The following is a 26,419-nucleotide window of genomic DNA, read 5'->3' on the forward strand; positions in this document are numbered from 1 at the left end:
AGAAGAAGGAGAAGAAAATGGAGCTATATTATAGCCAAGTTCCTGTATTTTACCGGAATTAGTATTAGCATTAAGTAGATTGTGATAAGATACGTAGTTTAATCTTTAGAGCAACCAATTAAGAGAAATATACTAGAATGTAATCCAAAATTATAGTTTAAAAATAAGAGAAATTAAAATTGTACCCCCCAAAATTGTCTAACATAAAAGAAGGCAGTAAAAGAAGAATAGAGAAACTAAAAAGCTGTAAGACGTACAGAAAACAGATAGCAAAATAACAGACGTAAATCCAACCATATTGGTAATTGCATTAAATGTGAGTAGACCAAACTCTAAAATTTAGAGGGTAGGATTTTTTGCTTTTGTTATTTATGTGTGTGTGCATGTATGTATGTAATTCAAATACCTTGGAATGGATATTCCTGAATTATGATGATTCAAATATTAACTAACTGCCCTTAGATTAGGGATGCTGTTTGTCATAATGGGGACAGGTGGTGAGGAGAATGTTCTTTTGGTATTTTGAGCAGGACAGTTTTTCATGAGGCAGGGTATCTTATGTGTTACAGGATATTTAGCATCCCTGAATCCTGCCCACAAATGCCAGTGGCAGCCCCACCCTCACCCCCAGGTTATGTTGTAGTAACAAAAGCTACCCCTCCACACAGACCTTTCTAGTATTCCTTGTGGGAGCATGCCACCTCACCTGTTACCATCCCATCTCACCCCTAACCTTATTGAGAAACAGTAGAAGAGATTTAAACAAACCATCTCACTGTATACTAAAGTATTTTAAAGTATTTTTTACAGATAATATAACAAAGGAGAAAAGAACATATGCAAAGATCCTGAGGACAATATAGCTTGTCATGTTTGAGGACCTGAAAGGAGACTGATATTACTGGGGAATTAGTGAGTAAAGAGGAAGGTGGCATATGATAACACTGAAAAGAGAAGCAGAGTTCAGTATGGGGCCTTTATAGATCATGGTAAGGTTAGATTTTATTTTAAGTGAATTAGGAAGGTACTGAAGAATTTTAGGCATGTGAGTGACATGAGTGACATGATCTGATTATTGCTTAGGTAGACATATATAGCAATGCTTTTAATCTTTTTTAAACTTCAATCCACAGTAAGAGATGTATTGTGACTTACTACATACATGCACTCACACACACACAAATACAACCTGAAATCAAAGTTTTATGAAACTTAATACAATAATGAACTCTGATATTTCTATTCATTTTTTAAAAACGTTCACTCATAGATTGATTTTACAACCCATGAAACAGACCCTCTGTTTGAAAGACCTGATTAATATGGCATATATGAAGAATATACATTTTTTTAGCGTTAGGGAAGACAGCTATGAAAAGTTATGAGTGAGGGGATTTTGAAGATAAATAAGGCAATTGAAATATAAAATTGAGTTTGTGTCTGTATGGTGTTAATACCTGATACATTGTTAATTTGTTCTATTCTAGAGCAAAGGCTATAGGCATTGAGTAAATTCTAAAGAGGAATGAGGTGAGAATGTTTTTCTTGTCAGTAGGAAAAATTTTCTGGGCCAGATATCTTTAATTCTGCCCAAATAAGGGAACTGTCTCTGAAAACAAGAGTTGACCCACTATTTTCCAAGTCTATAAGGGTACAATATTTGTTTAGATTCTATATTAGTATCCTTCCCTCCTGACCTAATAGAGATCTTGTATATAATATAAACACCAATAAATTACCTGCATTATATTAGTGACTTTATTTAACACTTTCTTAATTTGAATACTGGTAGGAAATAATATTTTTTCTTTCCTGAGTGACAGTTTCTATAACTGCATTTACCAAGGAACTCATTCTCATCGTATATTCATCTCAAAAATATGTATGTATTAAATATTTAAGATTAGACTTGAAGGAGTTGAGAAAGATCTAACCACATGAAGAGTGTTGGGGACAGGGGTCCAGACAGAAGGGTAAAAGCCATGAGGCAGTTGAGAGCCACCATCATGGCTGAAGCTTTGTGGATGAGGAAGAGGGTAACCAGATATAAAGTTGGAAAAGTTAGGCGGGAGTCAAGTCAGACCCTCATAGGGCCTTTGTGACTCCTATAGGGAGTTTGAATTTTTTTCTTAAGCAAAGAAGTACATGATCATATTTACTTTTTTTTTTTTTTTTTGCGGTACGCGGGCCTCTCACTGTTGTGGCCTTTCCCATTGCGGAGCACAGGCTCCGGACGCGCAGGCTCAGCGGCCATGGCTCATGGGCCCAGCCGCTCCACGGCATGCGGGATCTTCCTGGACCGGGGGACAAACCCGTGTCCCCGGCATCGGCAGGCGGACTCTCAACCACTGCGCCACCAGGGAAGCCCCATATTTACATTTTAAGAAGATAACTCTGGCTGCTATGTGGAGAAAGGACTGGAAAAGGGTAAGAATTGAAGTAGGGAGGCCAATTGAGAGGCTGTTGCAGTAGTTTGCGTAGGCTAGGAATAATAGTCATTGGACTTTGGTGGTAGCCGAGGAGATGGAAGTGGATGGATTCAGGGTATATTTGGGGGATAGAATCAACAAAAGTTCCTGATAAATTAGATGTAGGGATGAGAGAAAGAGCAGAATCAAGAACTCCCAGGTTTGTGGGAGCGACTTGAGCAGCTGGGTGAATGTGGTACCATTTACTGTGTGGGGAAAATCATATAGGGCAGGGGCAAAGTTCAGGTGAATATACTAGTTTCCTAGGGCTTCCATGACAAAGTACCATGAACTGTTTGGCTCAAAACAACAGAAATTTATTCTTCCACACTTCTGGAGAGTAGACGTCAAAATTAAGGGGCTGCTCTAGACCTGTAGAGGAGAATCCTTTCTTGCCTATGCCTAGCTTCTGGTGGTGTGCCAGCAATCCTTGGAGCACTTCAGTCTTCTTCCATCATTACATGTCATTCTCCCCATGTGTGTATATGTCTCTGTGTGTTGTGTGTCTGTGTTTCAAGGATTGGAGCAAAAAATATACAGTATCAGCCTGGAGCGTCTTGTAGTGGCAGAAAGTAAGGAAGGGCTTAAAAAAAAACAAATACCCCCCATTAGTGGGGGTATGCTTTAAATTTTTGAAGCATTTAAGGGCTTTAAAAAAAAAAAGCATTAGGAACAAACTGAAAGCGCTCTTGATGGGCAAGCCTGGAAACATTTGAACAACAAAAAATAATATAGTACAGTTTAAAATAAATATCTGTGAGTCTGTACTGATATAAATGAATAATTGGGTAAATTAATAAATGGAGATGAAGAGACAAATCTCTTCATACAGAATAATACCAAATTATGCAGGGGAGCATAACTCCCCACTCCTTAAGTATGGGCTGTGTACAGTGACTTCATTCCAAAGAATACAGTGTGGAAAGTGGGAACAGGGAGACACAGAGAGTAACTTTATGGGAGAAATCTGATGAACACTACTTCAGCCAGATGATCAAGGTCAACATCAGTAGTCATAAATCATTATAAATAGTATGTACCTTTGATATGATGTGATGAAAATGGTACTTAACCTCTATGACCTTCTTCACAGAAGTCCTTAATCCCAGTCTAACCATGAGAAAAGCATCACAAAAATTCTAATAGGGAAGCAGCCTACAATTTACCTGACCAGAACTACTCAAAACTGTCAAGATCCTAAAAAGAAACGAAGGAGCTAAGAGGAGCCTAAACAGATATGGTGACTAAATGTAAGTGGTATCCTAAATGGGATACTGGAACAGAAAGAGGCCATTATGTGAAAACTAAGGAAATCCAAATAAGCCATGGACTGCTTAATAACGTTTCAATATTAGTTCATAAATTGTAAGAAATGTACCATACTAATGTAATAATAGGGGAAACTGTGTGTATGTGTGTGTGTGCGGGTGATGATAAACTCTGCTTTATGCCCAGTTTGTCTTTAAATCTATAACTGTAAAAATATTTTTTGATTAACTAAAAGATAGTCCTGTGGAACAAAGAAGATCATAGGGAAAATGGTATGTATGAAGTGATTAGTCATAACTAAGAGCCCCAAGCATACAATTTAAACAAATGTTAGACCTTCAAAGGAAGGGGCAGGGTTTGTTTTGCAAGTATTTGTTTTAGGCAAATCACTGTAGTTTCTGTCACAGCATTTTCATGTGTTTCTGTATACCATATTACGGCTGAATATGGAGATGCATTATTTGGGGGATTCATTCCATAAGAATTAAATACTACTTTTTGAGAAGTGTGTTCCAATATTATTTTACCATGTATACGTCCTGAGATATAAGAGAATTTTACTCATTTTAGAGATTAAAAACAAACGATCCATATTTACAAATGTACTGAATTATTATCTGAATTTATTGTGAAGATTTTCTAATATGATGAGTTGATTTAAAAAGTTACTGGGAATTCCCTGGCTGTCCAGTGGTTTGGATTCCACACTTCCACTGCAGGGGACCCAGGTACGAACACTAGTTGGGGAACTAAGATCCCACAAGATGTGTGACGTGGTCACAAAAAATAAAAGTTACCAAGATTTCTGGTATAAAATGAATTACAGGTAATTTTAATTTATATTACAAATGGGTATATGGACATGAATGATAAGGAAAACTTTAAAAGGAAGAAAGTAAAGTGTTTTAATAAAGATGAGAGTATAATGTTTATAGATTAAAACAGTGATGTCAGGTATAATTGTTCAGTTGAGATTAAAAACTATGAAGAAAAATGTAAATAAACATTGTATGAGTGCTGGCCTATATAATATATCCTTCAGTGTCTTATTTAGTTTGAAAAGAAATACAATTTTTTTTTTTTTCGGTACGCGGGCCTCTCACTGTTGTGGCCGTTCGTGTTGTGGAGCACAGGCTCTGGACGCACAGGCTCAGCGGCCATGGCTCACGGGCCTAGCTGCTCTGCGGCATGTGGGATCCTCCCAGACCGGGGCACGAACCCACGTCCCCTGCATCGGCAGGCGGACTTTCAACCACTGCGCCACCAGGGAAGCCCAGAAATACATAGTTTTTAAATTTTATTTAATTAATTAATTAATTTATTTTTGGCTGTGTTGGGTCTTCGTTGCTGTGCCCGGGCTTTCTCTAGTTGCAGCGAGCGGGGGCTATTCTTAATTGCGGTGCGCGGGTTTCTCATTGCAGTGGCTTCTCTTGTTGTGGAGCACAGGCTCTAGGCACGCGGGCTTCAGTAGTTGTGGCACGTGGCTTCAGTAGTTGTGGCTCATGGGCTCTAGAGCTCAGGCTCAGTAGTTGTGGTGCACGGGCTTAGTTGCTCCGCGGCATGTGGGATCCTCCCAGACCAGGGCTCAAACCAGTGTCCCCTGCATTGGATTCTTAACCACTGCGTCACTAGGGAAGCCCCCCAGTGTGGGCTTTAAAAGATAGTTTATCACCTCTCCACATGGGGCTTTTGAAGGCTGTCATTAAACTTATTTCCATAAAAATGTGTTAATGGAATTTATTTCACTGTTGATTCTTATTTCTACCTAGAGTCTTTTATAGAGGCAGTATATTTTATAAGGATTCAGTGAAAAAAAGACATCAGCAGTCAATCTTTGGAATATTGGACATTTGCAAAAATGTGATTTTTGTGATATTTGCACCTGAATAAGAAAAACATACTAACTGGCATATCACACGATCCTACAGACAATTTGGTTTGAACTAAGACCAATGGTATTTAAAGGTTAAATTTTTTAAGTTAAATATTTCTGCTGATAATCTTTTATTCAAGTATTATTGGATGTTATCATTTTTCATTAGATTATTAGACTGGCTTCTCATACATGCATAGCTCATTTTATTGTCCTTAGCTTTGTTGTACTTTGCAGATGCTGCATTTTTTACAAATTGAAGTTTCATGGCAACTGCACATTGAGCAAGTCCATCAGTGCCATTTTTCCAACAGCATATGCTCACTTCATGTCTCTTTGGCACATTTTGGTAATTCTTACAATATTTCAAACTTTTTCCTTGTATTTTTTGTGGTGATCTGTGATCAGTAAATCTTTGATGTTACTGTTGTAATAGTTTGGGGGCGTCATGAGCTGTGCTCATATAAGATGGCAAACTTAATCAATAAATGTGTGTGTTCTGACTGCTTCAGCAACAGGCCATTCCCCCACTTCTTTCCCTCTCCTCAGTCCTACCTATTCCCTGAGACAATATTGAAGTTCAGCCAATTATTAACCATACAGTGGCCTCTAAGTGTTCAAGTGAAAGGAAGAGTTACATGTCTCTCACTTTAAATCAAAAGCTAGAAATGAATTTCTCTGCAGGAAATAGCAAGAGAACCAGAATTAGAAGTGGATCCTGAAGATGTGACTGAATTGCTGCTATCATGATAAAACTTTAACAGATGAGGAGTTGCTTCTTAGGGATGAGCAATGAAAGTGATTTCTTGAGATGGAATCTACTCCTGGTGATGATGTTGTGAAGACTGTTGAAATGACAACAAAGGATTTAGAATATTACATAAACTTAGTTGATAAAGCAGTGTCAGGGTTTGAGAGGATTGACTCCACATTTGAAAGAAGTTCTGTGGGTAAAATGCTGTCAAGCAGCATTGTATGCTACAGAGAAATCATTCACGAAAGGATGAGTCAATCAGTGCGGAAAACTTCATTGTTGTCTTATTTTAAGAAATTGCCACGGCCACCCCCGCCCCCACAGCCTTCAGCAACCACCACCCTGATCAGTCAGCAGCCACTAACGTGGAGGCAGGACCCTCTGCCAGCAAAAAGATTATGACTTGCTGAAGGCTTAGATGATGGTTAGCATTCTTTAGCAAAAAAGTGTTGTTTAATTTAGGTAGGTACATGGATCTTTTAGATATAAGGCTATTGCATACTTAGTAGACTGTACAGCATAGTGTAAACATAACTTTCATATGCACTTAGAAACGAAAAAATTGGTGTGACTCACTTTATTGTGCTATTCATTTTATTACAGTGGTCTGAAACCGAAGCTGCAGTATCTCCAAGGTATGCCTGTACAGTTGATCCTTGAACAAAACCTGTTTGGACTGTATGGGTCCACTTATACACAGATTTTTTTCAATAGTAAATAGTACAGTACTACACGATCCATGGGTTGGTTGAATCCTTGGATGTGGAACCTCAGATATGGAAGAACTGTGGATGCGGAGGTAGACTATAAGTTAGTTATGCGTTCAAGGAATGACGTGGTCACTTTGCCCATTATGATAGGCTTTGTCTATGTATGAATGTCCAGTCTTAGTGTAGCCAATCATATAGGAGAATTGTGTGACGAAATAGGAATTTACTAGAATTTTCTGACATAGTACATATCTGGGTATGTTCTGGTAGTCATCATTAATTAGCATTTTCAGGAAGGACCCAATGGTAGCATATAGCAGCCTAGCAACTAGATTTATTTTACATATTTATTCCTCTATAATTCAGGTCATGGTTCACGATTTTCAACCAAATGGGATTAGTTCTTTAAAATGGTATATCACTTCATATAATACAGAGATCATCTTCTGGAATAACAACACTCCTTTCAAATGTGAACCATAAATCAATCTTTTGTCTCCTAATTGGAGCTACTACTGTCCTGCAGTTGAGGCTGTGGTCTTTTGTTCAGCAATATTCAACACTTAGACGAAGCTATCAAGATAATGAATGCAACTGAAAGAAATGGGTTTGTCAGATAGGGCAGTGAATCTTAGTAGAAATATTTAGTAGAAATGCTTATTCAGATTACTCTGCTCTTAAGAGTTAGTAATGGAATTTCAGATGAACTTATTTCTGAAGGGGCTATTTATTTTTTTTTTAACAATATAGGAATATTTTTTCAAAATAATGACATTAAAATTCAAATTGTAAACTATATAGGAGAAAGCCTAGAGTTCTACTCCGAAGCTCTTTAGAACAACTTCCTGGAATAGCACATAATAGAAGTTTAAAAAAGATAAATAAAAATTGAAGTCAGTAAATTATTCAATTCTCTGGCCACTTGTGGTTTAAAAAAACATTTGATAAAACTTCTGTTCTAATAATTTGTGGAAGCTCCCCTATCATAGCAAATAATTTACGGTAAAACTTCAATATGTTTACTATAAATACTACTTCCTACATATTATACTTCATTCCTCTAACAAATATTTTGAAATTTTTTTTCAGGTATATAATACCACACAAAGAACTGAGAACATTTTGGAGTTTTGTTTTACTTCCTTAAGTAATTACATTATTACCAAATCTCAAAGATGTGGTTGAAAATATAATGCTCTTGATTTTTCATTCTTAACCTTTTTTTTATAAAGTCATTAAAATTTCTAATCACGTTAGTTATGCCATTGTAGCTATAAACTCACGATTTACCCAAAACAACTTCAATTTACTACAGGTAAATTTTCATAACTCTTTGTAGGTTGCTCTGATTTACCATTTCGATATCAACAAAATTTAGGAATCACCCTCTGATGTTTTCTGCAGATATATTCACAGACTGACAGCAGATATTTTACTGCACTATTTAGTTCTAAGTTATACCACCAGCATTATTGTTTTTCTAAAATATAGAACAGTCTTTTCTTAGGTTATTATTTTCAAGTGATCACAGTTCTCAAGAAAGAAACTGTACCAATGTGAGTCTGAAACATCAAATATTGAAGTAGAATTCCAGATTTGTCTTTCAAGTGATGAAAAACCATTTATCAAAAGAGATAAATTGTTTCTGGTGAGCTGATTGGCAAACAGAACAATAGCTAACAGCCAGATTGAAGTGTGATCTTAACCGGATTAGAATAAAATGCTCATAATGTTAGTTTTCTTTTTGCATGATTTTTGCACTACTGTGGAAATAAAGACCACCCAGAATGAGAACAAACAGGCTATAAATTCAAAGAAATTGAATAACAATTGGTAACAAGAAAATTACCACCATCACTTGCATTTGGCAGATTCACATGGGAGGGGGCAAGTTTTATGGTGAAAAAGAGAAAAGATACGCTGATTGGAGACTGTTTTGCGTGGGGAAGCTGAAATGCTAACTAGAAGCCAATCATCTTAGGTAATTGGTTTGGGAAGCATATTTGTCCTCTGGTTGGTGCTGAGTTGAAAGTGTGTGGTGGGCTGTGGAGGGGGAAAAAAAAAAAAGGAAGCTGGCAGTCATTGACCAAATCCTAACTTCTGAAGTGATTGCTGCAGAGATTGTGATTTGACTTCCCAGGTGGTTTGCCCTCCAAAGAGACTGTGTGTCAGAGTTGTATATGATCTGGTCATTGTCTGTTTGTATAATCAGTCTCTCACTACTGAAGAACAAATAGACTTAATGTTTTATGATTTTATCAGATTATATTCTTGTAGCTTTGAGAGTTCTATCAAGATTCTAATAGTTATAGAAATCTCCCCAGATGAAAATAATATTTCATGTCTGAGAATATAAGATGAATTATGCCAGAGTGTTCATGCTGTAAGATGTCTATATGAAGATGTCATTACTCAGGTAGAAGTGGATTCTGGACCTCAGAGATACCAGTTAACAATAATAATATGTGCCTATGTGGGTCTTTTGAGAAGTTAGTGAGAATCTGGTTTGGACTACCTCAGAGAGCGTTTGGGTAGTTTCTCAGTGACTTATTGGATAATTGGGACTTTAAAGATGTGTGGGAGAAAGTAACTGGCCTTTCCCCGTTGGAAACTCTGCACATTGTGACTTCCTATACAGCCTATAGAAAGGAGATTGGTTGGCTGTGATGAGGAGTATATATGAGTTCCTACACAGTTTTTTAAAATTTTTATTCTGAGAAATTACAATATTTAAAAATTTTAAATAAAAGTAATAAAACATGACTATATAAAGCTAAATTACCCTTTGTCCTCTCCCCACCCCATCTTTGTCTCATTTCTGTCTCTTTCCATGAGAGGCAACCTGTCGTGAATTTGATGTGCTTAACTCATAAAATTATTATTTCTAAAAACAATAGAACTTCTGTCTACTTAGCTAATTATAAATGTAAAAACAGAAGGTCTGAAAGACTGCTCTACAGATTTCTTTTAGATTAGTAAATTAATATAGCATAATGAACTTGAGAAACAACATTTTCTACCAAGTAGCTCTATAACCAAGTAGCTCTGTATTATATGTTACATAATATACGCTCTTTGTATCAGTATCAATTTGTCTAATTAGCAGCAGGCAACTAGGAAAGAAAAGGTTTGGAGAAAAGAACCTTATGAAAGAAAGTAAGGTTTAAATTGATGCCTTGAGGAATGTGGACAAAAGTGAGTCAAAGGATATCCTCTCTTGATCTTGGCTGAACCTGTAGTTAGGTCTCATAAATTTACTTTGATCTTTCTTTGCTTGGCTCTTATAGAAGCAATTCTTTGTTTCAAAATGAACAGGCAGTGCTCGCTTCGGCAGCACATATACTAAAATTGGAACGATACAGAGAAGATTAGCATGGCCCCTGCGCAAGGATGACACGCAAATTCGTGAAGTGTTCCGTATTTTTTAAAAAGTAACGGAATTGAGTTGTTTGTAGTGAGGTGGGTGGACCTAGAGTCTGTCATACAGAGTGAAGTAAGTCAGAAAGAGAAAAACAAATACCGTATGCTAACACGTATATATGGAATTTAAGGGAAAAAAAATGTCATGAAGAACCTAGGGGTAAGACAGGAATAAAGACACAGACCTACTAGAGAATGGACTTGAGGATATGGGGAGGGGGAAGGGTAAGCTGGGACAAAGTGAGAGAGTGGCATGGACATATATACACTACCAAAGGTAAAATAGCTAGCTAGTGGGAAGTAGCCGCATAGCACAGGGAGATCAGCTAGGTGGTTTGTGGCCACCTAGAGGGGTGGGATAGGGAGGGTGGGAGGGAGGGAGACACAAGAAGGAAGAGATATGGGAACATGTATATGTATAACTGATTTACTTTGTTATAAAGCAGAAACTAACACACCATTGTAAAGCAATTATACTCCAATAAAGATGTTAAAGAAAAACGAACAGGTACAATATACACAGTGGTCCCCCTTATCCTCAGTTTTACTTTGCGAGATAAACAAATTCATGCTAGTTTTACGGCCACAGTGCTTGATACAATGCTTAGTTAAGATGGAAAAGGCATTAAATTTGTACAATATTTTGAGAGAGAGACCACATTCACATAACTTTTATTACAGTATATTATTATTGCTCTATTTTATTATTAGTTGTTGTTAATCTCTTACTGTGCCTAATTTATAAATTAAACTTTATCCTAGGTGTGTATGTATAGGAAAAAGCATAGTATATCTAGAGTTCACTACTATTCATGGTTTTAGGCATCCGCTGGGGGGTCTTGGAACACATCCCACGTAGATAAGGGGGGACTCCATACTGTACTTGTAAATCTCAGTGTTTCAGGTATTGCCATTTTGAGACCCATATGGCAGAACAAAGTTCACTTTCCTAAAATTGTAATCAATTCTCCAAATATAAGTTATCTCATAAATTCCCATGTAAGAAAAGCTTTGGTCCCAGACATAATTTAAAAGACTCCTATTCATCTTGTTTTTAAACACTCCTGTAATTTTCATGGGCAATCACTGAACAAAGTTGAGTTGACTGAACAAAGAACTATATTCAGTAACTTATTTGAAATGTACTGTAATTAAGTCTGTTTTAGTTCTAACCTTACTAACATCATGGATAATACAAAAGGGGGGAAATGCAGCTTATCAAAGAAGAGACTCCGGAGATGGGATACAGTGAGTTTGAATCTCAGTGAAACATCCTGAGGATGTCAGCACATCAGCACTGTCAGTAATGAGAGAGATTTTACAAATACCTCATCTGAAGAGAATTACTCCATGGAATACATATGAGTATATATCTCTTCAGTGGATAAAGAGTTTATGTTTTTCTGTTGTTGGGATGGTACATTTTTTTAAACTGCATGATGAACACGAGATTTTATTTTGCTTCAAGTTTCATTTTTGCCCTTAAGAAGCACTCAAAATGCTATTCATACAGTAGTAGGTGTATTTGTAGTTTGTAGCATGCTTTCTTAGTTTCTCTTTCTGATAGTTTGCTGTTAGGGTATAAAAATGCAACCAAGTTTTTGCATATTGATTTTGTATCCTGCAACTTTACTGAATTTGTTTATTCTAACAGTTTTTAAATAAGTCTTTAGGGTTTTCTACATATAAGAGGATGTCATATGCAAACAAATAATTTCACTTATTCTTCTCTAATCTGGATGATGTTAGCTGTGGGCTTGTCATATATGGCCTTTATTATGTTGAGTATATCCCCTCTATACCTACTTTGTTGAGAGGTTTTTTTTTTTTAATCGCAAATGGATGTTGAATTTTGTCAAATGCTTTCTCTGCGTCTATTAAGATGATATTTTTATCCTTCATTATGTTAATGTGATGTATCATATTGATTGATTTGTAGATGTTGAGCCATCCTTAAATCCCTGGATTAAATCCCACTTGATTATTATGTGTAATCCTTTTAATGTATTGTTGAATTTGGTTTGCTAATATTTTGTTGAGGATTTTTACATCCATGTGCATCAGGGATACTGGCCTGTAATTTTCTTTTCTTGTGGTGTCCTTGTCTGGCTTTGGTATCAGGGCAATGCTGGCCTCATAAAATTAGTTTAGAAGTGTTCCTTCCTCTTTTTATATTTCTCTTAAAGTTTAATTTGTTTTAAGTATCTCTTGGAAATATTTTTTTTCTTAAAATTTTCTTTGCATGATTTCTTTCTACCTAATTGCTTTGTATTCTCTTATTGATTTTGGTCTCTGTCTTCCATATATAGACTTCCTTTAGGTTATCTTGTCATCTCAGCTGGCTGTTCTTTTTTTAAAAAATATTTTATTTATTTATTTGGTTGTGCCGGGTCTTGGTTGCGGCAGGCGGGCTCCTTAGTTGTGGCAGGCCAGCTCCTTAGTTGTGGCATGTGAACTCTTAGTTGCAGCATGCATGTGGGATCTAGTTCCCTGACCAGGGATCGAACCTGGGCCCCATGCGTTGGGAGCGTGGAGTCTTAACCACTGGACCACCAGGGACGTCCCTCAGCTGGCTGTTCTTAAGATTGGGAGGCCTAAGCACAAGAATAGGAGTTTTGAGTTTCATTCTAGTATAACCTGGTTGCGTCATTTGTTAGGGAATCTTCTAACCCTAACCTAGATTCATAAAAAAAAGTTTTCTAATTTGTCTGGCTAAATAGAATGGAGGAAGAGGACCACTAATCTTAGAATTCAGCATTTACTTATGCATGAAGTCATTTAATCCCTTTGTTTTTCACTATGGTACTTATGCCCTTAACTGCCTGGTGTCCCCTAATCAAGAATCCCTGTTTTACCCTCTCCAGGGGATAAGTGGCAGACTTCTGCCAGGATTAGGGAACTAGGGAGAGACAGTCACCTAGGCATGTAGAACAGAGAGAGGGGACCTAGGGATCTAACAGCTTCTTAAACCGTTTTCACCCAGTTCTTATTTTATCCATCTCACTCCCCACTTACCTGCAGTTCTACAGGTACCTAAGTGTTGCCAGTTCTTGTTTGTTTAGAGGATTCTGTGGTATATATTGAGTTTGTTCTCAGCTTTCCTCACTGTTGGTTTTAGACTTGGCTTTCATCTGCTAAATCAGTTACCACTCTATCATCTACTTTCTGGTGTCCCAAAATCTGTTGTTGTTGTTTTCTTTTTCTCTTTGCCTTCTCACTCTTTGGGATTATGTATTTTAAAAAATTCCCCGTACTGGTGTTTTAGTGGAGTTTCTGGAGGGAGTAAATTGAATGTTCACGTTCAGTCTGCCGTCTTAGCCTGCCCTCTTAATATGATTTCTTTGGTAGAGAGGCAGCAGTACATAGTTGCTGAGAGTGTGAGTCATGGCACCAGACTGCTGGGGTTTGAACTCTGGCTCTGATACTTACTAGCTATTAGATTAACTTCTACATTCCTAATTTTCCTCATCTATAAAATGGGGACAATAATAATACCTACTTCATAGGCTGACTGGAGAATTAATTAGTTAATTAAAATTAATTTACTTACAGCACTTAGAGCAATGCCTAGCACATATACTCTGCCTTTGATAAGTATTTGTTATTATTTTCTTCCATCTCTTTTCTTTGTCCTCTTTTCCTGGAACTCCTGTTAGTCAAAAGTAATCTCCCTAGATTGGTTCTTTAACTATCTTTTCTTTCACTTTTCCATTTCATATTTAGTTCTACTTTCCTGAGGATTTTCACAACCTCTGTTTTATGCCTTATTTCAGCAATTATGTTTTAAGTATCAAATATCTCTTTTGATATCTGATTTTAATCTTTCATGATTTCCTTACATTTCTGATGACTGTTGATGGTCTGTATATATTTGTTTTAAACTGATGAGAAGCTTTTTAGGAGTAAGAAGATTTATTGTGAGTAGCCTCATTTGGGGATGGAGACATGGCCATACATCACTATGAGGAAGACTTTTCTCTAGGATTGCTCCGTTCCTCCAGAAAAAGACCTCACAAATTTCTTGCCCGGGCAATAAAATGCAAGTGTTTAAGGGTGGGGCGGGGTGGGTAGAGGAATGGTTAGAGGAATTAAAGTCCTGCCATTTGATATTTCGATAAATCCCTTTCTTTTTATTCTGTCTCACTTCTAGTCTCTACCTTGCCCAGTGTCTCCTGATCTAGAACACTCCTTTTCAATTTCTCTAGAGGTAAACTTTCATTCTCATATCAGGGCTGGAGTATGTGCATTTAGCTGCTAGCTGCTGGCATTCTATATGTGGGAGTGGGGAGGGGAATCAACAATTCACATACATACACTTTTTAAAAAAAAATTTTATTGGAGTATACTTGATTTACAGTGTTGTATTAATTTCAGGCACATACATACACTTTCATCCTGTTTTTTCATTTTGTCCTTCCCCTCCACCCACTTGGTACTTCAAAGTCTGAGTGTTTCCCAGGTTCTTTGGGGGTGAATTGGCTCTCTTCTCACCAGTGACCCCCTGAGCTTATAGTTTCTTCCACCTGATAAATCACATACCACTCCTCCATTTGTTCTCCCTTTTCCAAAAGTGTATTGAAATATTTTATCTACTGTTGCCTTCTCTTTGGTTGCTTTCTCCTTGTGGATTTAAATCTTTTAATTTACTTTGCTGTCATTTTATAAGGAGAAGGGTTAAATGCATATACCTGATCTGCCATTTTTTAACCAGAAGTCATCAGATGAATGTTATTTTAAAAATATTTTATACTTGCTTTTAGTCATACTGCTTAATTATATAATGGATTGGCAATCTCTAACACCAGGAAAGAAAAGACCAATTTTCTTCCTATAGATGTAGAGGGTGGCTGCCATGACCTCACCTTCCTCCTTATAGCAAGCAAGTAGTAGTGAACAAACTCAGGTCATAGGATCCAGTGGAAAGAGTTTGAATTCTTACAGCCAGGGCAGGTTCCTCTACCTACAGATAGTTCACTGGAGCTTGACTTCTCCATCTCTGCTAGGAACAGGTTTTACTCAACCACAATTCTATTTCCTTTACTTCCCCTCTTCCTCTCATCAATTCTAATTCTTGGCATTCATTGAGGGCTCCTCTTTTCTGACACATAAGAAAGATAAGGTCCCACCTTGGCAACTCTAAACAATATGTGGTATATCCATATAATAGACTACTATTTAGCAATTAAAACGAAAGTGGTATGTCCATGTAATGTAATACCATTTATCAGTAAAAAGGAACAAACTATTGATACATGCCTCACCATGAAAGAACTTCAAAAATATTATACTAGGGACTTCCCTGGCAGTTCAGTGGTTAATACTCTGCGCTTCCACTTCAGGGTGCACAGGTTCGATCCCTGGTCCGGGAACTGAGATCCCACATGCAGTGCAGCGCAGCCAAAAAAATAAAAGAGTTGTTTTCCAAGGTGACCAATGAGCTATTTTTAAAAATTAAAAAAGCTTTTAGGGCCTCCCTGGTGGCGCAGTGGTTGAGAGTCCGCCTGCCGATGCAGGGGACACGGGTTCGTGCCCTGGTCTGGGAAGATCCCACATGCCGCGGAGCGGCTGGGCCCGTGAACCATGGCCGCTGAGCCTGCGTGGCCAGAGGCTGTGCTCCGCAACGGGAGAGACCACAACAATGAGAGGCCCGCGTACCGCAAAAAAAAAAAGCTTTTAATTTTTTTTTTTTTTTTTTTTTTTTTTTGCGGTACGCGGGCCTCTCACTGTTGTGGCCTCTCCCGTTGCGGAGCACAGGCTCCGGACACGCAGGCTCAGTGGCTCATGGGCCCAGCCGCTCCGCGGCATGTGGGATCTTCCCGGACCGGGGCACAAACCCGTGTCCCCTGCATCGGCAGGCGGACTCTCAACCACTGTGCCACCAAGGAAGCCCCCCAAAGGTTTTAATTTTTAAAAGCTATTCTTTCACTAGGTGAAAGAATCCAGATGCAAAGGATAAATAATTGTGATTATGTTTATATTAAATGTCCAGAAGAGACAAATCTAGAGAGAATGGCTTGACTGTTGGTGGGGGAGGCTGTGTGTGTATAAAGGCAAAGGGTGTGAGGGAGCTCTTGTGCTGTGAGCCTAAATTGCTCTAAAAAATCGTCTGTTAAAATGTAAATTCGAAAGGTCTTAAAATGGGATTTACACTTTAAATTATAGAAATGTAACCATTGCATATATAAAGCTCTTTGTATCCTGGCTAGCAAATTTAAACAAAATTATTATAGCATATAATTATTAATTTTTAGATTAACTTGTAGAGGTTTAGGTTTATTGATCTTATAAGTGAGACCTTCTTTTAATATAATTATTTGGGGACTTCCCCTGGCGGTCCAGTGGTTAAGACTCCAATGCAAGGGGCACAGGTTCGATCCCTGGTTGGGGAACTAAGATCCCATGTGCCACACTGCCGGGGTCAAAAAATAATTATTATTTGGATTCATTTCATTCATAATTCATCAAATGTTTATTGAGTATCTTTTATGTGCTAGTACTAGTCTAGATCCTAAGGATATAGCCCTGAACAAAAACAAAGAACGCCTCTTCTTTCCAGGAACTTAAGTTCATTCTAATGGGCAAAAGACAGAAAATAAACACTAAATATTTCAGTCAGGTGGTTTTCATAAGTGCTATAAAGAAAAAAATAAAGGCAAGATAAAGGACTAGAGAATGATGGTGTAGGGGTGCATAGGGAGTTTGATTATTTTTTTGTAAGTTAATCAAGGAAACTCTCTCTGATAAGATCAAGTAGATATCTGAAATAAGTGAAGGAGTGAGTGATGTAGGTATCTGGGTGAAAAGCTTTCTAGGCAGAAGAGTCAAGGAGTTCAGGGACAGTGAGGTGAGAGAATGCTTATTAGTAGGTTTGAGGAACAGCAGAGAGATTTGTGTGACTTAGAGTGAAGTGAAAGAGTATAAGAAGACAAGGTCAGAGAGGTGGCAGGGAATTAGATCAAATAGGGTCTTATAAACCACCATCAGAATTTTGAATTTTTCCCTGAATGAGATGGGAAGGCAATAGAGGGTTTTGAGCAGAGGAAGGACATGATCTGATTTATTTTTTAGCGAATCACTTTGGATGCTGTGTGGAAACTAGAGTATGAAGGAAAAAAGGTAGAAAAAGTGAGAGCAGTTTATAGGCTAACACAGTTGCCCAAGTGAGAAATGATGGTGGCTTAGACCAAAGAGGTAATCTTGGATGCAGTAAGAAAAGGTCAAGTTCTGCATATATTTTGAAGGAAGAAACAGTAGGATTTGTTTATGTGGTATATGAGAAAGGAAAAGAGTCAAGGATAAATCCAAGGAGTTTGGTTTTAGCAATTTGAAGAATGAAATTGCCATTTACTAAGATGGAGAAGGCTTGGGGAAAAAGCAGGCTTAAATTTAAGGGAAAATCAAGAGGTTGGTTTTGGACACATTCAGATGTGGCACCTATCTGAGTAGAAATACTGAGTATGTGTGGTTGGATATAAGAACCTGAAGTTCAGAAGAGAGGTATGACTGGAGATACAAATTTAAGCATTATCTATAAGTGAGTGAAATCCATGGAACTGGCTTTACAATTACTATCTATTACAAAAATGAAAACTTGTACTATTTTTTCTTGCATTATGGGATGTTGATCTCTTGTTCTCTTCTGACCTCTTTAAACAGTGATTTTCATCCTTACTGCTTTTCTGTATTTTTAAATAGAATTTGAAATTATCAGAAGACTTTTATCTGTTAGCATTGTCAATCTCATTAGCTTCTGAAAACTATCTACCCAAACTATAAATGAATATTTAAAATGTGTAAGATGTAGCTCTTAATTGTAGAACTGTTGAATATAATTTAAAAGATGCAGGCCATTTACCAAAGGTGGAAAACGTGGCATTATAAACTTAAAATATAACATTTTTCAATCAGATAAGGATTTATGACATCATGACCCAAGTGTGTATGTGTTCTTTTAGGTTCATTTTGGTTTTTCGTTTTCTTTATTCTAATGAAAGAAAATGTGAATTTTTAAAGTATGTGCTTCAAAGCTATTGGTATAATTAATTACATGAAATGTAAATGTTAAGAAAAGTCTTCATAAAGTATTAAACAGTACAACTCACTTGTTCTACCTTTCTGTAAAGATTAACCTTATAGCAACAAGACTGTTAAAGGATATTACCTGTTTCTTTTTTATTATAATGAGCTACTTTGTGTGTGGGATCTTCTATGTTTTTTGCTCATTGGAATCACTTTGGGAAAGTAATAGTTCAGTTCTGTTAACTGATTGAGGAAACTGTTAAAAATAATCTTGGGATTTTTCTAATGCATAGTTTTTACCATACTGCTTTTACCATTATCCACAATAATACCTTGTAGAAATAACTAAATCAGTAAAATTATGCCACATCTGCTTCTGTAAATTTCTACTCCATCTCTTAAGTGGTTGCAAATATTTTAGCTATCTTTAAAGCAAGGTCTTTTTGCCCCCTACTAGAAACTTCAAAATGCCTCATAATATCTATGCTATTTAAAGTCTTTAAAGACTGTAAGTATGCATAATAAGCTGTCAGTTATCTTTATTATAGTTAATTATTCGTTACTTATTCAAGACAAGGTACTATGCTATGTGTATCTAATCAAAGTAGTCAGTGGTTCCTATAAATAACTTTTATTCAAAGAAATATTTTGTTAACTAATGAATACACGCAAATGCACACACACACTGTTGATTCTCATTATTCACAGTAGTTATGTTCTATAAAGTCACCACAAACACTGAATTAGTGAATAATGAGCCATATTTCCTAGGGGAAATAGAGAGTTAGGTTCCTGTGAGCCTCTCACAACGTTTTCATCAACCATTCGATACACCTCATTTTATGTGTGTTTGCGTTGATTCATTAACATTGAACTTACAGCCAACAGCACTATAACTCACGCCTGAATGAAGGTTATCGAATATGCTTGTTTTCTCCATAAGCACAACACAACCTTCCTGTGCTTAGGAACACTGGTTAGCACTTCAGCACTATGCTTGAGGACCATTTTAAACAGCAGAATCACCAACACAAAGCACAAAAATGAGACAGATGTGGCAGTAAATAGACTGTGAAAAGAACACTTTTTTAACAGTATGAAAGCTGAAACAAGAAGGCAGAGTAGTGAGTATTGCCTTGCTTGACCTCATCTTGGAGTGCGTGCTTGAGGCAACTCAAATTTTTTGTCACTCTGTGTATGTCCATAAATGACTGAGAAAACAGTAACTTCAGGGTTACAAATAAATTTTAGTGAGTACACAGGTGGATTTGCAAATAGAGACTCTGAATAATATGGACCTTATATATATATATATATTTTTTTTCATTCCTGCCTGAAGCACATCTTCCTTTCTTTTCTATCTCTTGACCTTCTACTCATTATTCAAGTTCCATCTTAAAGATTATCCTATCTCTGAAACCTTTCCCAGCTCTCTCAGACAGAATTAGCCTTCCTTCCAGTACTCATGGAGTGATCTCATATCGCCTTGTACATTTTTATAACATCTATTACATTTTATGTTAATATTTTTCAGGATTCTTTAGGCTATGAGCTCCTGAAGAACAGGGATCCTTTCTCATTCATTTCTGTATCCTTAGTACTTAACATAGGGTCTTTCACATAGTTAAAATTAAATAAATTGTAATTGAATAACTCAATTAAATCTCTCTGCAAATGGGTCTGTCTTAATTCAAAATTGCAGACTATATTGAAGTGGAAATCGTTACATTTTATACCAGTGAATATCTCTTGTTATCTCTATTTTTATTGGTTCTTTTTTCATTTGGATGAAGCTGCTGTATTTGGAAAGGCATGAATAATGAACCAATCAGGTTTTTTTTTTTATTACCTTTTAAAGTTCTGTGCAAACATGGACTTACTGAGCACAGTAATGCACTAGGCTCTGTATCAAACTATCCTGATTCTAAACTGCAGAGGAGAAGGTTTATACTCAGGAAAAAATTAGGATACATGCTTATGCTAGATTTTGATTTTGAAATTTCCAAAAATACAGACTAGTATTGAAAAACGAACAAAGCAAAACCCCATAAACCCATGACCCATATTTAATGTTTTGCTATATTTATTTAAAGATTTTTTTAAAACTAAGCCTTGCAAATCTAAGTTGAAGGTCCTCTACATGCCCTTCCTTAATCCTGTGCCTGCCCCTTCCCTCCCACTGAAGCACTTCCCTGAATTTTGTATTTATCTTTCCCAGATAAGCCTTATATATGGGTAGATTTTAGGATGCTAGGGATCCTTCAGTGGTTTTGTGTTTGTTTGATTTTTAACAAAATATCATTCATTTAGTCTAGCATGTGGGATGAAAGTAGTCTTGTCGTCAGTTTCTATGTATACGCCTTTCTAGGGAACACTTAATGAGATTGCATTTTTCTCCCACACCTTCAGATGTTTTGTTTGTAATCCCTTAATCTAAATTATAAATTTATTTTGCAGTATTATACTTCTTATGATGAGGAACTTTTTATTAACAGCCATAATCAGTTCTGCTCATAAAGCCATCATTGTTTTGCTTCCAAAAAAAACTTTTTAGACTTCCAAAATGCAACAATTTCAATCATTCCGCTATAGGGGCTGTGAAGCACAAATAATACAAAAATGAACAATGAAAAACGTATACTAAAGTATATTAGAAACACACAGATTCATATTGTCATGTTTAGTTAGATAATTTATACCAAAAATTCATATTTTAAAAAATGTAATATTATTTTATTTCTGATAAATCTGACTTTGAATTGCCCAACCTGGTAAGATGGTGAGTCATATTAGTCATCATGGGAGCCCATGGAGAAGAATGAGGCTCACTTTCTTTCCTTCCTTTCTCCTCCCCGACCTAAGAATTTAAGGGCCTTTTAAAAGAAAACAAAGTGGGATGGGCTCACTTGTCTGCAGTTTATCATGATCCTAACTGCTATTCTTTTTTTCCCCCCTAACCTTTTAAATTTATTTATTTTTGGCTGAGTTGGGTCTTTTGTTGCTGCGCGCGGGCTTTTCTCTAGTTGCGGTGAGCGGGGGCTACTCTTCGTGGCGGTGCACTGGCTTCTCACTGCGGTGGCTTCTCTTGTCGTGGAGCACGGGCTCTAGGCGCATGGGCTTCAGTAGTTGTGGCACGTGGGCTCAGTAGTTGTGGCTCTTGGGCTCTAGAGCGCAGGCTCAGTAGTTGTGGCACATGGGCTTTGTTGCTCCGCGGCATGTGGGGTCTTCCCACAGCTGGGCTCGAACCCGTGTCCCCTGCATTGGCAGGCAGATTCTTAACCACTGCGCCACCAGGGAAGCCCCTAACTGCTATTCTTATTTTAAAAGCCCATATGTTCCTTAAAGTAAGACGACATTACTGCTTTTCGGCCAAGTTTGTGCATGAGAGTCTCTGCTGATTTTGAGCTCCCCCAGGACCTAGAGTATAGCCTCCCAAGGTGCTTCGTGTAGCCATTCTTCTTGGTGGTCCTGCTATTTCCTTGAAGCACTGCTATGCAGTAGGATTCAGGCATCTGCTGTGCCTGATATTGCTGAACCTTTTCCATTCTGGGGAAATTGCCTTTGGGAGGCTTTTTCCCAGTGTCCCTGACAGGCTTCAGAAGCTTTGCCTTTAAATCAAACTCCCAAAAATGAAAGTTAGAAGGCAGATTATCCATGAGTAACTTCTATTTTCCATTCAGTAAAGATCTTCCATTAAATACGGAGCCCAAAGACCTGGTTACCTATTTAGAATGGGGAAGGAAGAAATAAATGGCGAATAAAATGCAAATGAAAATCTTAATAAGTTACCCTGAAACTCTTACATGTTCATCCATAGATGTAGAGATGCCACCCCATCCTTCTGCCTAGGGTTAATTATTAGCTTGTTCAGTTTTTATTGAGCACTTGTGAATAATGGAAACATGAGTAATAAAATGAGTAAGTTGTATATTCTATTTGTCTTGCTGTAAAAATCAGAGTAAAGCATCCTATTACATAGGCTTTTTTCCCTCAGTTATTTAGAAGGCAAATAATATCTCCCAAATAAAATATTATTGTATATTTTAATAGACATTAAGGAATGATAAAGTACCACAGATCTATAATGAGTCCATAAAACCCAGATCTGTTACGTATCATTATGACTTTTACTTGAGCTTGAAATAATTTCAAGAACACTCAACAGGGACTTCCCTGGCAGTCCATTGGTTAAGACTTTGCGCTTCCACTGCAGGGGGCATGGGTTCAGTCCCTGGTTGGGGAACTGGGGAACTAAGATCCTGCATGCCTCGCGGTGTGGCCAAAAAAAAAAAAAAAAAAAAAGACTGGAGAATTTAAGAACACTCAACAATCATTATTGAGGCCTATACAATTCTGAGAGCTGAGATAGAATAAATTTGAGTACACTATGTCTTTACCCTTAAGAATCTTACAGACTAGTGAAAACTATACAAGCAAATAAATAATTCTAGTGTAATAAATGAAAAAGATGCTATGAAGGTATACAAGTAGAAAGAAAGGAGTCAAAGAAGTTTCCTGAAGCAGGTAATGCTTTAAATGAGTTTTGTAAAGCCCAGTAAGGGTTGTTGACTAAGTGAAGAAGAAAAGAAAGGTGGTTCAAGCTGAGGAAATGACATCTATGAGTTTGTGTTAACATAAAAACAACAACAACAACAACACACAGTTATGGCTGCCTCTACTGTGTAAGTAGTTCCATGTGACTGGAGCAAAGGGTGCATGAGAGGGATAGGTTGAAGGCAGAGAGCATGGACCAGATATGATACATCAAGGTGTCTGGGGGCCTTTTGTCTACTTCTCCAGTAATCTTCCCACTGAAGACCTCCTTAGAGAAGTAAAGCTGGAAGAATTTTATTAAACTGCCTTCCTTTCCTATTTTGTTAAGTTTACCTTAACTCTTAGGTAGCTACCTGTAAGTTCCTAATACAGTGCTATCCCATGGGGGAGCTATCTCTTAGCACCATAATGACATACAAGTAAGAGCTACCTTGATATTTTATTATCTTGTTGCTAATTATCTATTACTTTTCACTATACATAATTTAATTCTATCAAACCACTACTGGCAACTGTGTTATTGAGTATTTGAAGTAATGGTGTTGTTACTCAGTAGAACGGAATAAAGGAGAAGAAAAAAGTGAAGAAAAGCAGTTAAAAGAATGGTTTTTATTAAACAGCAAGATCAGTTATAAACCTACACTATGAAAGTGACAACATTTATGTGAATACTTGAGGATAATTTTGAATAATCAGTCATTCTGCACTAACAATTTGTTTTCTCTAGCTAGCGATGAAGTACAGTTTCTTTGCAGTTTATTCTAAAGGTAGCTCTAGTAACCAGATACAGCCAAATGTCATACAATAAAAGTCAATTACAACTAGGAAGTATTCAAAAAACTTCAGCCGTTGAAAAAGCTAGTATAATTGTAACTGTTAGTCTGCCAAGAAGTGTACTAATTAGCCTCTGCCCTCATTGAAAGCAAGCAGGGTTAATGTCTTTGGCTTCATTAATTAATGTTTATAAATGGTATGCCTACTTTTCTGATTATAGCTAGAGGGAAGGTAAGGGAGACCATAGCTATGATGTTGCTTTAACTAGATAAAGTGGTTAACAATTGAGATAAGGTGAGAAACTATTAAAATTCTTAGAGAACTGAATAAATTTTGATACTCAATCTATATTTTTAAGAAATGTCCTTCATTTTACATTATGTATGTCTTATCTATGTGTATTTTATTATTTTATATAAAACACCAACAGCTAGAGTTCTAATTCTTATTTTTACTATGATTTTTTTTTAACTTTTTGTTTTTTGGCCGAGCCTCCTGGCTTGCAGGATCTTAGTTCCCCAACCAGGGATTGAACCCGCACCCTAGGCAGTGAAAGCACGGAGTCCTAACCACTGGACCACCAGGGAATTCCCTTTACTATGATTTTTATAATGAGCATATTAATACTTTTATAATAAAAAACAAGATATTTCCATTTTGATAAAAAAGATGACAGTTTAAACTGAGGTGAAACTTTTCAATTCGCTATATAAATCAAAACTTCAAAATTATATTGTTGAAATTCAATAAGATAAGTTGGAGTTGAGACATTTCTCACTAGTTCAACAAGTAAATATAAAATTTGCATTGCCCAAAATCCTAGTGCCTCTGTTTTAATTTTTATTATTATTATTTTTTAATTGAAGTATAGTTGATTTACAATGTTGTGTTAGTCTCAGGTGCATAGCAAAGTGATTCATATATATATTTTTTTCAGATTTTTTCCACTATAGGTTATTATAAAATATTGAATATAGTTCCCTGTGCTATACAGTAGGTCCTTGTTGTTTATCTATTTTATATATAGTAGTGTGTATCTGTTAATCCCAAACTCCTAATTTATCCCTCCCCCTGCCCCGCCTTCCCCTTTGGTAATCATAAGTTTGTTTTCTATGTCTGTGAGTCTGTTTCTGTTTCGTAAATAAGTTCATTTGTATCATTTTTTAAGATTCTACATATAAGTGATATCATATGATATATTTGTTTTTCTCTATCTGATTTACTTAGTATGATAATCTCTATGTCCATCCATGTTTCTGCAAATGGCATTATTTCATTCTTTTTTATGGTTGAGTAATATTCCATTGCATATGTATACCACATCATCTTTATCGATTCATCTGTCCATGGACATTTAGGGTTGCTCGCATTGTCTCGGCTACTGTAAATAGTGCTGTAATGAACATTAGGGTGCATGTATCTTTTCGAATTATGGTGTTCTCCAGATATATGCCCAGGAGTGGGATTGCTGGATCATATGGCAACTTTATTTTTAATTTTTTGAGGAACCTCCGTACTGTTTTCCATAGTGGGTGTACCAATTTATTTTCCCACCAACAGTGTAGGAGGGTTCCCTTTTCTCCACACCCTCTCCAGCATTTATTTGTGGACTTTTTAATGATGGCCATTTTGACAGGTGTGAGGTGGCACCTCATTGTAGTTTTGGTTTGCATTTCTCTAATAATTAGCGATGTTGAACATCTTTTCATGTGCCTGTTGTCCATCTGTATGTCTTCTTTGGAGAAAAGTCTATTTAGGTCTTCTGCCTATTTTTTGATTGGATTGTTTGTTTTCTTGATATTGAGCTGTATGAGCTGTTTGTATATTTTGGAAATTAATCCCTTTTTTTAAAATGGCATTGGTTGGGGCTTCCATGGTGGCGCAGTGGTTGAGAATCTGCCTGCTAATGCAGGGGACACGGGTTCGAGCCCTGGTCTGGGAAGATCCCACATGCCGCAGAGCAACTAGGCCCGTGAGCCACAACTACTGAGCCTGCGCGTCTGCAGCCTGTGCTCCGCAACAAGAGAGGCCGCGATAGTGAGAGGCCCGCGCACCGCGATGAAGAGTGGTCCCCGCTTGCCACAACTAGAGAAAGCCCTTGCACAGAAACGAAGACGCAACACAGCCAAGAATAAATAAATTAATTAATAAACTCCCACCCCCAACATCTAAAAAAAGGCATTGGTTGCTGTGACTTGTTAGCCAGCAAACACCCTTTGCCACATCGTGAGGAACAAATAGTAATGATCACTTAAACTTGTAGTGCTTGAGGTACATCAGATATAACGTAGTTGTTTTTTGTTTGGCTGCACTACATGGCATGTGGGATCTTAGTCCCCTGACCAGGAATCGAACCTGCACCCCCTGCAGTGGAAGCGCAGACTCTTAACCACTGGACCTCCAGGGTAGTCCCTAACTTTGTTTTTATTATATATCCAAACTGGGAGAGGGTGACTATCAACTTTTAATCATTATAATATGAGAAAGAGATGTCATACAGGTGAGTTGAATTCAGATATAACTGGATGACTTTATTTCCCCTTTTTGTATCAGCCTACTCTTATATGTTGCATGTCAT

The 26,419-nt window shown here is 37.1% G+C and overlaps 1 protein-coding gene and 1 non-coding gene across 4 annotated transcripts in view; both read left to right on the forward strand.

Annotated features, from left to right (window-relative positions):
• Nucleotides 1-26,419, forward strand: part of PPM1E (protein phosphatase, Mg2+/Mn2+ dependent 1E) — a 192,264-nt gene that overhangs the window by 90,007 nt on the left and 75,838 nt on the right. The gene's annotated exons all lie outside the window — the stretch shown is intronic.
• Nucleotides 10,393-10,499, forward strand: LOC117309931 (U6 spliceosomal RNA). The gene has a single exon (XR_004524213.1). It is a non-coding gene; the product is annotated as a U6 spliceosomal RNA (small nuclear RNA).

The sequence above is a fragment of the Tursiops truncatus genome, chromosome 20 (genome assembly GCF_011762595.2).
Source record: "Tursiops truncatus isolate mTurTru1 chromosome 20, mTurTru1.mat.Y, whole genome shotgun sequence".
NCBI classification, from domain to species: Eukaryota; Metazoa; Chordata; class Mammalia; order Artiodactyla; family Delphinidae; genus Tursiops; species Tursiops truncatus.